Source organism: Castor canadensis, chromosome 1 (genome assembly GCF_047511655.1).
Source record: "Castor canadensis chromosome 1, mCasCan1.hap1v2, whole genome shotgun sequence".
NCBI lineage: Eukaryota > Metazoa > Chordata > Mammalia > Rodentia > Castoridae > Castor > Castor canadensis.
Genome location: NC_133386.1, coordinates 194,814,952 through 194,830,486, shown reverse-complemented (window position 1 = coordinate 194,830,486; position 15,535 = coordinate 194,814,952). Strand labels below are relative to the sequence as shown.

General features: G+C 36.9%; 1 pseudogene; it reads left to right on the top strand.

Annotated features, from left to right (window-relative positions):
- Positions 1 to 15,535, top strand: part of LOC109678755 (olfactory receptor 5B3-like) — a 49,671-nt pseudogene that overhangs the window by 28,468 nt on the left and 5,668 nt on the right.

The window sequence follows — 15,535 nt, the reverse complement described above, 5'->3', positions numbered from 1 at the left end:
AGTTTATAGCCATGAGTGCATATATTAAAAAGATTGAAAGATCCCAAATCAATGACCTAATGATACATCTCAAACTCCTAGAAAAACAAGAACAAGCAAATCCCAAAACAAATAGAAGGAGAGAAATAATAAAAATAAGAGCTGAAATCAACGAAATAGAAACCAAAAAAACCATACAAAGAATTAATGAAACAAAAAGCTGGTTCTTTGAAAAAATAAACAAGATCGATAGACCCCTGGCAAACCTGACTAAAATGAGGAGAGAAAAAACCCAAATTAGTAGAATCAGGAATGCAAAAGGGGAGATAACAACAAACACCATGGAAATCCAGGAAATCATCAGAGACTACTTTGAGAACCTATATTCAAATAAATTTGAAAATCTAAAAGAAATGGACAGATTTCTAGATACATATGATCATCCAAAACTGAACCAAGAGGAAATTAATCACCTGAATAGACCTATAACACAAAATGAAATTGAAGCAGCAATCAAGAGTCTCCCCAAAAAGAAAAGTCCAGGACCTGATGGATTCTCTGCTGAATTCTATCAGACCTTTAAAGAAGAACTGATACCAACCCTCCTTAAACTGTTCCATGAAATAGAAAGGGAAGGAAAACTGCCAAACACATTTTATGAAGCCACTATTACACTTATCCCAAAACCAGGCAAAGACACCTCCAAAAAGGAGAACTATAGGCCAATCTCCTTAATGAACATTGATGCAAAAATCCTCAACAAAATAATGGCAAACCGAATTCAGCAACACATCAAAAAGATTATCCACCACGACCAGGTAGGCTTCATCCCAGGGATGCAGGGGTGGTTCAACATACGAAAATCAATAAACGTAATAAACCACATTAACAGAAGCAAAGACAAAAACCACTTGATCATCTCAATAGACGCAGAAAAAGCCTTTGATAAGATCCAACATCATTTCATGATAAAAGCTCTAAGAAAACTAGGAATAGAAGGAAAGTTCCTCAACATTATAAAAGCTATATATGACAAACCTACAGCCAGCATTATACTTAACGGAGAAAAATTAAAACCGTTCCCTCTAAAATCAGGAACCAGACAAGGATGCCCACTATCTCCACTCCTATTCAACATAGTACTGGAATTCCTAGCCAGAGCAATTAGGCAAGAAGAAGGAATAAAAGGAATACAAATACGTAAAGAAACTGTCAAAATATCCCTATTTGCAGACGACATGATCCTATACCTTAAAGACCCAAAAAACTCTACTCAGAAGCTTCTAGACATCATCAATAGCTATAGCAAAGTAGCAGGATATAAAATCAACATAGAAAAATCATTAGCATTTCTATACACTAACAATGAGCAAACGGAAAAAGAATGTATGAAAACAATTCCATTTACAATAGCCTCAAAAAAAATCAAATACCTAGGTGTAAACCTAACAAAAGATGTGAAAGACCTCTACAAGGAAAACTATACACTTCTGAAGAAAGAGATTGAGGAAGACTATAGAAAGTGGAGAGATCTCCCATGCTCATGGATTGGTAGAATCAACATAGTAAAAATGTCGATACTCCCCAAAGTAATCTACATGTTTAATGCAATTCCCATCAAAATTCCAATGACATTCATTAAAGAGATTGAAAAATCTACTGTGAAATTTATATGGAAACACAAGAGGCCACGAATAGCCAAGGCAATACTCAGTCAAAAGAACAATGCAGGAGTTATCACAATACCTGACTTCAAACTATATTACAAAGCAATAACAATAAAAACAGCATGGTACTGGCACAAAAACAGACATGAAGACCAGTGGAACAGAATAGAGGATCCAGATATGAAGCCACACAACTATGAGCAACTTATCTTTGACAAAGGAGCTAAAAATATACGATGGAGAAATAGCAGCCTCTTCAACAAAAACTGCTGGGAAAACTGGTTAGCAGTCTGCAAAAAACTGAAACTAGATCCATGTATATCACCCTATACCAAGATTAACTCAAAATGGATCAAGGATCTTAATATCAGACCCCAAACTCTTAAGTTGATACAAGAAAGAGTAGGAAATACTCTGGAGTTAGTAGGTATAGGTAAAAATTTCGCAATGAAACCCCAGCAGCACAGCAACTAAGAGATAGCATAGATAAATGGGACCTCATAAAACTAAAAAGCTTCTGTTCATCAAAAGAAATGGTCTCTAAACTGAAGAGAACACCCACAGAGTGGGAGAAAATATTTGCCAATTATACATCAGACAAAGGACTGATAACCAGAATATACAGGGAACTTAAAAAACTAAATTCTCCCAAAACTAATGAACCAATAAAGAAATGGGCATGTGAACTAAACAGAACTTTCTCAAAAGAAGAAATTCAAATGGCCAGAAAACACATGAAAAAATGCTCACCATCTCTAGCAATAAAGGAAATGCAAATTAAAACCACACTAAGATTCCACCTCACCCCTGTTAGAATAGCCATCATCAGCAACACCACCAACAACAGGTGTTGGCGAGGATGTGGGGAAAAAGGAACCCCTTTACACTGTTGGTGGGAATGTAGACTAGTACAACCACTCTGGAAAAAAATTTGGAGGCTACTTAAAAAGATGGACATCGATCTACCATTTGATCCAGCAATACCACTCTTGGGGATATACCCAAAAGACTGTTACTCCAGAGGCACCTGCACATCCATGTTTATTGCGGCACTATTCACAATAGCCAAGTTATGGAAACAGCCAAGATGTCCCAGCACTGACGAATGGATTAAGAAAATGTGGTATTTATACACAATGGAATTTTATGCAGCCATGAAGAAGAACGAAATGTTATCATTCGCTGGTAAATGGATGGAATTGGAGAACATCATTCTGAGTGAGGTTAGCCTGGCTCAAAAGACCAAAAATCATATGTTCTCCCTCATATGTGGACATTAGATCAAGGGCAAACACAACAAGGGGATTGGACTATGAGCACATGATAAAAGCGAGAGCACACAAGGGAGGGGTGAGGATAGGTAAGACACTTAAAAAACTAGCTAGCATTTGTTGCCCTTAACGCAGAGAACTAAAGCAGATACCTTAAAGCAACTGAGGCCAATAGGAAAAGGGGACCAGGAACTAGAGAAAAGGTTAGATCAAAAAGAATTAACCTAGAAGGTAACACCCACACACAGGAAATCAATGTGAGTCAATGCCCTGTATAGCTATCCTTATCTCAACCAGCAAAACCCCTTGTTCCTTCCTATTATTGCTTATACTCTCTCTACAACAAAATTAGAGATAAGGGCAAAATAGTTTCTGCTGGGTATTGAGGGGGGGAGCGGGAGGGGGTGGAGTGGGTGTTAAGGGAGGGGGTGGGGGCAGGGGGGAGAAATGAACCAAGCCTTGTATGCACATATGAATAATAAAAGAAAAATGAAAAAAAAAAAAAGAACTCAAAGCCACCCTAAACAACTTAAGAAACCTATTCTCAAACCTAAACAAAATAAATAAAGCAATTTAAAATGTTGTTACTACATCATGACAGTATCTCAAGAAATGAAGTATACCAACTAAACAAATTTGTGAGCTAAAGTCAGCCCATCTACAGAGAGGGTCTAGCCTTGATATCTGTGATTTTGCTAAGTGATGACAGTAGTTAAATAAAGAACTTAAGAACAATGAACTCTTTTGACCCTGGTGAAAATGTGAATTTCAAGTAAGAAATTTCTCATACGGGATTTTAGGAGCATCATCAATATTTGGAGCAAGGAGAAAAACTCTGGAAGCCACAGACAGTCTCAGTGGTGCTAGTGCACAAGGAAAGGCAAACTGAAGAGGGAAGCTTCCACCATTCAAACTCACATGCCTGTGAAGCCCTGCATGTCATATCCACCTTTACTAAACCAACATAAAGATCATTATCCCACTCTAGTAATAGCATGATAGCCAGCACACATGAGGCTGTTCTTAACACCCAGGATTGTATTGGTTTTTTTATCTTATTTGAGTCTCACAATAGTACCTCATTGTAGGTCTCATTAATGTCTTCATATGGCAGATGGAAATGCAATGCTCAGGAAATGTAGCTTAGCACTGAGGACTCTTAGATGGCAATTAGTAAGTCTCATGTGCATCTCTTCTGTAAATCCAAGCTTTATGTCTGCTATCTCTCATGATATGCCAACTCTAAGAGCTACATTCACAGGTTGAACTTCTTTCTACCATTCCAGTTATCCCATCACCTCTACTATACATAAAGATGTACTCTACTGATTCTATGTGCTCAGCAAACATTACCTGGTATTACTAAGAAGTAAATACTGAAAATAAAAAAAATTAAATCTGTAACACATGGAATCTTGTATATTTTGTACATTTAAAAGATATATTTAGGAATTGATTTTAGAATTTTTAATTACATAATTTTGACAAACATCAGTTTTATGTACTTATGAAGTACAATGTGCTGATTTGTAAGTACAGGTGTTATGGAAAATAGTATGAGGGTTGCAAATAAACTAAAACTAGAAATTTCATATCCAGAAATATCCCTTTGGGAATATATCCACATTCCCATATATATGGATTGGAACACGATGTTGACAAAGATGAACATCTTACCTTTTGTGAAAACATGGGTGAAACTTAAGGACACTACAAAGTGAAGTAAGCCAGACAGAAGAATACAAACTCTACATGACCTTGCTCATGCAGAATCTAGAAAAGCTAGCAACATTAGACAGAGAAAAGGGTAATTCTCAATGTCAGGAATGTGGGGAAATCAGAAGATTTTGGTCAAGTGACACAAAGTTGAAACTGTAGGGTGAACAGATGTACAGATTTAATGTACAGCATGAAAGTTACAATTTCCATTTCTTTAAATTGCATTGATATATCAAGGTAAGCCTTGATAATTCTTCTTATAGGCATATTACATTTTTATTATTTTTGCTACATTTTATTTTACAATATTTCATTTCACCGTGCCATTTATCATAAGTTCTGATTGATTAGCATTTTATGGATGTAACCCTTTCTCTGCATGTTGCCAGTATATCTGTTGGATTTTTTTATATATTGCAATAAATCTTTCCATTTCTCATTTTAAAATATAAATAAAAAATAAAAATGTGCTACACTGATTCAACAGTTGAATTTATTTTCAGTGTACTCATAGGTTTATGTTTTTAGTCATATCATTGTCTATATATATAGATATATAGATATATAGATGAAATCATAGTAACAAACATGATTTATGGGGAAAAGTTTAAAATGTAAATTCAGAGTTGTTAATTTATTTTTTTTTCATTTTTCTTTTATTATTCATATGTGCATACAAGGCTTGGTTCATTTCTCCCCCCTGCCCCAACCCCCTCCCTTACCACCCGCTCCTCCCCCTCCCGCTCCCCCCCCCCTCAATACCCAGCAGAAACTATTTTGCCCTTATCTCTAATTTTGTTGTAGAGAGAGTATAAGCAATAATAGGAAGGAACTAGGGGTTTTGCTGGTTGAGATAAGGATAGCTATACAGGGCATTGACTCACATTGATTTCCTGTGCGTGTGTGGTACCTTCTAGGTTAATTCTTTTTGATCTAACCTTTTCTCTAGTTCCTGGTCCCCTTTTCCTATTGGCCTCAGTTGCTTTAAGGTATCTGCTTTAGTTTCTCTGCATTAAGGGCAACAAATGCTAGCTAGTTTTTAAGTGTCTTACCTATCCTCACCCCTCCCTTGTGTGCTCTCGCTTTTATCATGTGCTCATAGTCCAATCCCCTTGTTGTGTTTGCCCTTGATCTAATGTCCACATATGAGGGAGAACATACGATTTTTGGTCTTTTGAGCCAGGCTAACCTCACTCAGAATGATGTTCTCCAATTCCATCCATTTACCAGCGAATGATAACATTTCGTTCTTCTTCATGGCTGCATAAAATTCCATTGTGTATAGATACCACATTTTCTTAATCCATTCGTCAGTGCTGGGACATCTTGGCTGTTTCCATAACTTGGCTATTGTGAATAGTGCCGCATACATAGTAAAAATGTCGATACTCCCCAAAGTAATCTACATGTTTAATGCAATTCCCATCAAAATTCCAATGACATTCATTAAAGAGATTGAAAAATCTACTGTGAAATTTATATGGAAACACAAGAGGCCACGAATAGCCAAGGCAATACTCAGTCAAAAGAACAATGCAGGAGGTATCACAATACCTGACTTCAAACTATATTACAAAGCAATAACAATAAAAACAGCATGGTACTGGCACAAAAACAGACATGAAGACCAGTGGAACAGAATAGAGGATCCAGATATGAAGCCACACAACTATAGCCAACTTATCTTTGACAAAGGAGCTAAAAATATACGATGGAGAAATAGCAGCCTCTTCAACAAAAACTGCTGGGAAAACTGGTTAGCAGTCTGCAAAAAACTGAAACTAGATCCATGTATATCACCCTATACCAAGATTAACTCAAAATGGATCAAGGATCTTAATATCAGACCCCAAACTCTTAAGTTGATACAAGAAAGAGTAGGAAATACTCTGGAGTTAGTAGGTATAGGTAAAAACTTTCTCAATGAAACCCCAGCAGCACAGCAACTAAGAGATAGCATAGATAAATGGGACCTCATAAAACTAAAAAGCTTCTGTTCATCAAAAGAAATGGTCTCTAAACTGAAGAGAACACCCACAGAGTGGGAGAAAATATTTGCCAATTATACATCAGACAAAGGACTGATAACCAGAATATACAGGGAACTTAAAAAACTAAATTCTCCCAAAACTAATGAACCAATAAAGAAATGGGCATATGAACTAAACAGAACTTTCTCAAAAGAAGAAATTCAAATGGCCAGAAAACACATGAAAAAATGCTCACCATCTCTAGCAATAAAGGAAATGCAAATTAAAACCACACTAAGATTCCACCTCACCCCTGTTAGAATAGCCATCATCAGCAACACCACCAACAACAGGTGTTGGCGAGGATGCGGGGAAAAAGGAACCCTTTTACACTGTTGGTGGGAATGTAGACTAGTACAACCACTCTGGAAAAAAATTTGGAGGCTACTTAAAAAGATGGACATCGATCTACCATTTGATCCAGCAATACCACTCTTGGGGATATACCCAAAAGACTGTTACTCCAGAGGCACCTGCACATCCATGTTTATTGCGGCACTATTCACAGAGTTGTTAATTTATTTGGGAGCCTTTTCCAGTTGAAAGGAACAGATAATCTTTTGGTTTTGTATGTTTGTTTGTCTCACCAACAATGAGAGACAAATATATATTGAAAGAGATCATATTAACATCAAATAAATCACTTGCATAGCTCCCTGTGAAAACAGAAATACTGAACTTGAACCAAAGGTGACAAGAATAATATTAGTGAACTTTATTTAGACACAATTTAGATTCTGAGACTTAGGGAACACCATTGGATCATTGGATCAATGTTTTCGTGAGTTCAAAGCAGAGTTTTCCAATTAATACTTAAGTCATATTAGTAAATTGCTCAACTCCATATTCTGCATAATTTACATGATTATAACAACAAACCCAAAAATACTGTTGAGAAGACACAGTTGATGCACATATAAAGTGTCTGCAACCATCGTTGGCAGGTGAACAACACTGAAGTATTAGATTTGAGTGAGCTCTGGAGTAATGAATTGACAGATTCATCCACAAAAGCTGCTTTCATCAAGTTATTAAAATGTCTACATTTCAGTTGACAATTAAAAAACCTTAATATTGGGTAGCTGAGCCATTGGCACACTTCCAGTTCCATAGTATGTAACACTGTAGGTTTTTAATGTATCAAATTTGGTTTTCTGGACTATTTTTTTCTGTAGAACATCCAAGTACAAGTTGTTGCTCAGTGAAATGGCATATTTTGTAATTTTGTAGTCCAGTTTCAATTCAATTATTTATCATTCTCTTTCTTTTTTCTCATAGCCACAGAGAATCTAGTGACTCTCCTGTAACTTCAGTGGAGAACAAGACAGAAGTGACACAGTTCATCCTACTGGGGCTGACCAATGACCCAGATCTTCAGGTTCCCCTCTTTGTAACTTTCCTCCTGGTCTATGTCATCACTCTAGTTGGGAACCTGGGGATGATCCTACTAATTCTCTTGGACTCTCATCTCCACACTCCCATGTACTTTTTCCTCAGTAACCTGTCTCTGGTGGATTTTTGTTACTCTTCAGCTGTCACTCCAAAGATCATGGCCGGGCTCCTTATAGGAGACAAAGTCATGTCCTACAATGATTGTGCTGCTCAGATGTTCTTTTTTGGAGCCTTTGCTACTGTAGAAAATTACCTCTTAGCTTCAATGGCCTATGACTGCTATGCAGCAGTATGTAAGCCCCTACATTACACCACCACCATGACAACAAGTGTCTGTATAAATCTGACCATAGGTTCCTATATCTGTGGTTTTCTGAATGCCTCCATTAACATTGGTGAAATATTCAGCCTCTCCTTTTGTAAGTCCAATATAATCCATCACTTTTTTGTGATTTTCCAGCAGTTATGGTTCTCTCTTGCTCTAATAGACATGCTATTGAGCTGGTTTCTGTTTACACAGGGAATTTTAATGTCTTTTTTGCTCTCCTAATTATCTGGGTATCCTACATATTCATTTTTGCAAGCATCTTGAAGATTCACTCAGGTGCTGGACATCAGAAAGCTGTGTCCACCTGTGCCTCCCACTTTTGTGCAGTCTCCATTTTCTATGGGACAATTATCTTCATGTACTTACAGCCCAGCTCCACTCATTCTATGGACACAGACAAAATTGCATCTGTGTTTTATACTATGATAATTCCCATGCTGAATCCTATGGTATATAGCCTGAGGAACAAGGAGGTCAAAAGTGCATTCAGGAAAAAATTTTGGAAGCAACGTAATTATTAAAATGTTAATGTTATGAGATATCCAAAATGTTGGTACATACCACTCAGATCTTTTTTACGAACTAAGTCACATTTTTAGCCCCCAGTTGAAGTTAATTTTCTGTAGTAATATACTTCTGCATGTCTATATAGAGCAAAGAAGCACCATATTCTGAATGATAAAACCTGAATGAGAATGACTAAGAAATCGTGGGTTCTGCTTATCACTACACTTATTAATAGTATCGATACAATGTTTTTAATGGATTCTATATTAGCCACTATCATTTTGTCTGCAGATAATTATTTAACAAAATATCCATGCATGTATATATCTGAAATAGATTTAACATAGAATATATATATAATCTCCCTATTGGTCTTTATAGACTACTCACAAGAAGAAATTTCATGATCACTGGGATGGTCTGAGACATTCTGGACAATTTTATGGTAATTTGTTAACACTATGTTCATTTTGATTATAGCTCTCTCTACTTCAGTGCTGATTTGTAGAGATTGCTGTCTCTACCCACACAGCAAATAAGGAATTTTGTATTCACCACATATCCTGGAGCAGAATTGAGATTTAATATGTTTTAGTTAAATGCATGAATTAGATCATTCAAGATATTCCCTGTGTGTTAGAACTAGGCAAATTTTATTTTTACTTCTAAGTATATATGCAGAACATATTTAGTATAAAGTAACCATTAGTGGTAAAGATTTTGGGAAATAGATGCTGAAAACACTTTGTGTTTCAGGCATTGTGTCAGAAGGGGTCAATATTCTTCTTCTTTTTTTTTAATGTATAAAGCAGGAGAGTTGATGGAGATAGAAAAGTGTAAAGTGGGAGAGTAGAGCACCCAGAGTTGGAAAACATTCTTAAATTCAATTGTTACAACCTGTGTAATAAGTACACAGAGCATATATGAACTGAGTGATCACTAAACATGACACTGGACTCAAAGAATGTCAGTAACACTTTTTTTTTTATAGTACTAGGATCTCAATTCAAGGCTGCTAGGCAGGTGCTCTATCACTTCTGCAATTCCACCAGCCCTTTGTGTTGTATATTTTCAAAATGAGCTCTCACAAGCTATTTTCCCAGGTTGGCTTTCATATATGCCTTCTGCCCTATGCCTCCCATGTAGCCAAGATTTATAGGCATAAGCCACTGGTGCCAGATTGGCAATTGACATGCTGAATCTATCTTAGTTAATTATCAGTTCAATTTATCTGTGCAATGCATATAAATTACTGGATAAACTTGTCCTTGTAATACACTCAGTGTGAATAGCCTCCTGAAATGCCTTTCCAAGTAGTTACATGAATCTCTACAACTGTTACATTCTCTTTCTCTCTCTCTCTCCCAGCCTTTCACCTCTTCCCTCCTCACCTTCCTTACTCACTCACATTCCTACATAATCTTCTTAAATGATTTTTGATTGTGTCTTACATTGTACCTATTTTTACAATATGAGTGTACCTCTCTATTTTATCACTTCATATTTTATCAGTATAGAATCACTATCTGCTAAAACATTAGTAGTATGTGTTGCAATAATAGTGGTAGTAGTAGTAGAAGTTGATATTAATGAATACTTGCTATAAAATTGACATTACACTAAGCACCTACATGATCTAATTTATTAAATATATCTGGAAGGTTCAAGATGGTGGCTAGGGCAGGGAACAAGAAACCCTAAGCTCTGTGATACCAGAAACCTCCTTGAGATATCAGAACTACACATGGGTAATTCTGATTGCCTCTGTCCAAAATAATAAACACTGTCACATTTGGTGCAGATAAAATTCAAAGAATGACCCTTAAATCAGACTTTAATTGCAACTAACAGTCCCAAAAATCCCATGTGGCACAGCTAGCCAAGCATGTCCAACCCTGGGGGAAAAAATACCATGTCCGTTGCCTTCTTTTTTTTTTTTTTTCATTTTTTTTCTCCCAACAAGCAGAAGACAGAGCATCAATCAGAATCAAACTCTGCCATATCCTGGAACCCTAGCTTGTGGAAAGCCTCCCTACACCATGCTGTACTGAAAAAAGTGGTGCCATTTTTCTCCGCCAGCCAGCTCCAAAGCTGCTTGCGTGAAACTGCAGAACAAACAGGTGAACATCATGCCGCATGTGCAACTCCCTACCTACAGCCCCCCTGGAAAATAATAGGGACAGACTGAACCCCCCCAAGCAAAGCTGAAAACATAAACAGTGAACTATAATATAACAATAACAGCAGAGGTGGGGCTGGAACACTGAACCTACCACAGAGAATGGGGGTGGTGCAAGGAGCCAAACTCTCAGTGAACAAACACAGGTAAAGCAAAAAAGGCTGAGAGCAAGAGTGGGGTGACAAGCCAACCTCCAAAAGGAGCTATAAGCACCTAGCAGAGATCAGGAGAGGCATAAAGGCTGAGATTGGGAGTGGTCCAACCTCCCACAGCATTGCAAGTGGTAGATTCTGAAGCTAATCGCTGGGACAGAAAGCAGCATTCAAAATTGAATTGCCCCACCTTGCTAGGGGAGGAGCTGATCAAACATAGCTGCAGCTGAATGGTAATGCAGCTGCTGCTGGTAAAAATAACAGTTCTGACCTCCCTACCCTAGATGGCAGTCTTACCTCACCTATAATTCCAACTAATCTTGTGGACAAAAGGACCAAATACTACTCACAAGCCAGTTACTTGGTGAAACTACCTAAGAGCTTAAGCTTGCATGGCAATGCCAGGATTGGAAAGCTAAGGAATAACTATAAAACTATTAACAAAAGACTGAAATTTGTGGTTCCTGAACCCAGTGTATTTTATTGAGTTTCATTTTTTTCCCCCTGTACTATTAACTTTACCATCACTATTCTCTTATCCCTATTCTTACTGTTTTTACTTTCCCTTCTTCTGCTGTGCTACAATCCATTGTTCTCCCTCCCAACTACTCTTTATGCCCCTTCTCATCCACTCTTTCCCCCAACTTCACCTCTCTCTCCTATCCTCCTCTAACCTGTCACCACACTACCCTTCCCTTCTACACACTAACCACCTGCTGACAAGTATACTGTACCAACTGTACACAACATCAGGTGCCTGCAACCCCTGACAAAAGCACCCTAAACTACAACAGAAATACATCAAAACACACACAAGAGCCACAAAAACTCAGCAGCCCCCCTACCTCTCCCCCACCCAGCCCTTTTCCCACTCCCTCCCCCATTTTTAGGGCCACCTTTACTAATTCCCCAAAATCTATAACTAGTCTAATAACCATTAACCCCCCCAAATTCCACTGTTTATAGATATTACCATCAAGGGATTTCCTATACAATATGTAAACATCTGGTCTGGCATTGAACCTGTGATTTTGTTATTGCTAAATTACAACTCCAGGCCAGGGACAGAAAGAGCACATCATAGCTGACAACCACATCAGTCACAACACAAAAATTAAATCAGGGAAAGAAAACAGGCAATGAAAATCACCAGCTATCCTATCAAAAACATAGTTGCACAGCACCAAGTGGATCAATAGGAAGAAAGGATGGAAACCACTCTCCTAAAAAAATAATTTGATAGATGATTTACTGGGAAATGAAAAAAATAGATACCCAGTTCCTGATCTCAACAAAACAATGATAAATGTCTCTAAGGAGCCCAGGAACACTCACATAAAAACCCTCAAAGAAGAAATTTTGGAAGATATCACTGAGAAGTTCATGGAGAAGTTACTATGCAAGGTTCACCAGAATGTACAAGATGCACTCAAGAAATTTCAAGACAACAATAACAAAAAAAGAATATGAGAAGGCACAGAAAGAAATAAAGAAACTCAGGATTTCAACAAACACCAAAGAGAAGCAAAGGACACTACAAAAAAGGAAGACATGAATTAAAGATGACAACACAAAATATAAAGGAGGAGTTGAACAAAGATATGGAAAAACTCAGAAAAAACAAACAGAAATCCTGGAAATAAAAAGTTCCTTTAGTCAAACAAAACATAGTGGAAGGCCACTCCAGCAGACTAGAACAAATGGAAGACAGAATCTCAGATTTGAAGATAAAATAGAAATTAATGAAAAAATAAAAGAAATATTAGTCAAACAACTCCAGAACTGTGAAAAGAATATGCAAGAACTCAGCAACTCCATAAAAAGACCAAACCTGAGAATCATGGGCATTGAAGAAGGAGAACAGATTCAAATCAATGCAAAACATAATGTATTCAATAAACTAATAACAGAAAATTTTCCAAACCTCAAGAAAGTTTTGTCCATTCAGGTGCAGGAAGCCTCCAGACACCAAACAGACTTGACCAAATAGAACCTCCCTACAGTATATTATCATTCAAACAATGAGCACAGAGCACAGTGAAAGAATATTTAAAACTGTAAGAGAGAAAAAAACAAATGATATATAAAGAAAGGTAAGCCCATCAAAATAACAGCAGGTTTCTCAAAGGAAACCTTAAAAACAAGAAGGGCATGGAGTGAGGTATTTTGGACATGAATGAAAATAACTTCAGCCCTAAGATACTCTGCCCAGCAAAACTATCATTCAAAATGATGGAGCAAAAAAATCTTCCACAATACACAGGAAGTAAAACAAAATATGACCCCCAAGCCACCACTACACTTCTGTACAAGGAATTCTGAGCACAGAAAATAAAAGTAAAAAAAGCCACAAGAGGGTGGGAAGTATCAACCACAGGAGAAGAAAAGACAAGTAATCAGAGAGTAGCATTGGTTTGGCTGCACACAAATCCATAAACAACAAAAACAAATGGCAGAATCACCACATACCTATCAATATTAACACTGAATGTCAATGAACTCAACTCCCCTATCAAAAGACACCATTTGGCAAACTGGATTAAAAAGGAAGATCCGAGGATCTATTGTTTTCAAGAGACCTGTATTATTGACAGAAGTAAACACTGGCTTAGGGTGAAAAGCTGGAAGAAGATTTACCCAGACAATGGCCCCAGAAATTAGGCAGGAATAGCAATACTTACATCAAACAAAGTAGACTTCAAACTTACATTGGTCAAACAAGATAAAAAAGGACACTTCATACTAATAAAAGGGGAAATACATCAAAAAGAAGTAACAAATCAACCTATATGCACCCAATGTCACTGTACCCAATTTCATCAAACATACACCAAAGGACTTAAAAGTACATATAGACTCCAACACAGGGGTAGTGAGAGACTTTAATACCACTCTATCACTAATAGATAGGTCATCCAAACAAAAAATCAATAAAGAAATCCTAAAAATAAATGACACAATAAATCAAATGGATCTAACTTTTGTCTACAAAATATTTCATCCAAGGACAGCACAATATACATTCTTGTCAGCAGCCTATGGAACTTTCTCCAAAACTGATAATGTCTTAGGGCACAAAGCAAGCCTTTGCAAATATAAGAAAATAGAAATAACACCTTGCATTTTATCTGATCACAATGCATTAAAACTAGAACTCAAAAACAACAGTAGAAAATATACAAATAAGTGGAGGCTGAATGGCACATTGCTCAATGATCAGTGGGTCAAAGAAGAAATAAGAGAAGAAACTAAAAGTTTCCTGGAAGCTAATGAAAATGACACCACCACCTACCAGAACCTATGGGACACAGCAAAGGCAGTCCTAACAGGATTGTTCATAGGCATGAGTGCCTGTGTTAAAAGGACAGAAATATCTCAAATAACCTGATGTTACATCTCAAACTCCTAGAAAAACAAGAACAAGCAAACCCCAAAATAAGCAGGAGAGAAATAACAAAAATAAGGGCCAAAATTAATGAAATAGAGACCCAAAAAGCCATATAAAGAATCAATGAAACAAAAAGCTGGTTCTTTAAAAAAATAAGCAAGATTGACAAGCCCCTGGCAAATCTGACTAAAATGAGGAGGGAAAAGATGCAAATTAGTAAGATCAGAAATGAAAAAAGGAGAGTTAGCAACAAGCACTCAGGGAATTATCAGAGACTACTTTGAGAAACTGTATTCTAATAAATTGGAAAATCTTGAAGAAATTGACAAATTTCTAGATACCTATAACCATCCAAAAGTGAAACAAGAGGATACTAACCAACTAAACAGATCTCTAACACATAGTGAGATTGAAGCAGCAATAGACTCCCAAAAAAGAAAAGCCCAGGAGCTGACAGATTCTCAACTGAATTCTACCAGACCTTCAAAGAAGTACTAATACCAACACTCCTTAAACTTTTCCACAAAATAGAAAGGGAAGGAACATTGTCTAACTCATTCTATGAAGCAAGTAATATACTTATCTCAAAACTGGACAAGGACACATCCAAAAAGGAGAACTACAAGCCAATCTCCTTAATGAACATCAATGCAAAAATCCTCAATGAAATAATGACAAACAGAATCGAACAATATATCAGAAAAATCATTTGCCATGACCAAGTCAGCTTCATCCCAGGATGCAGGGGTGGTTCAACATACACAAATCTGAAAATGTAATATATCACATTAACAGAAGCAAAGACAAAAACCACTTGATCATCTCAATAGATTCAGAAAAAGCCTTTGATAAGATTCGACATCATTTCATGATAAAAACTCTAAGAAAACTAGGAGTAGAAGGAATGTACCTCAAATTATAAA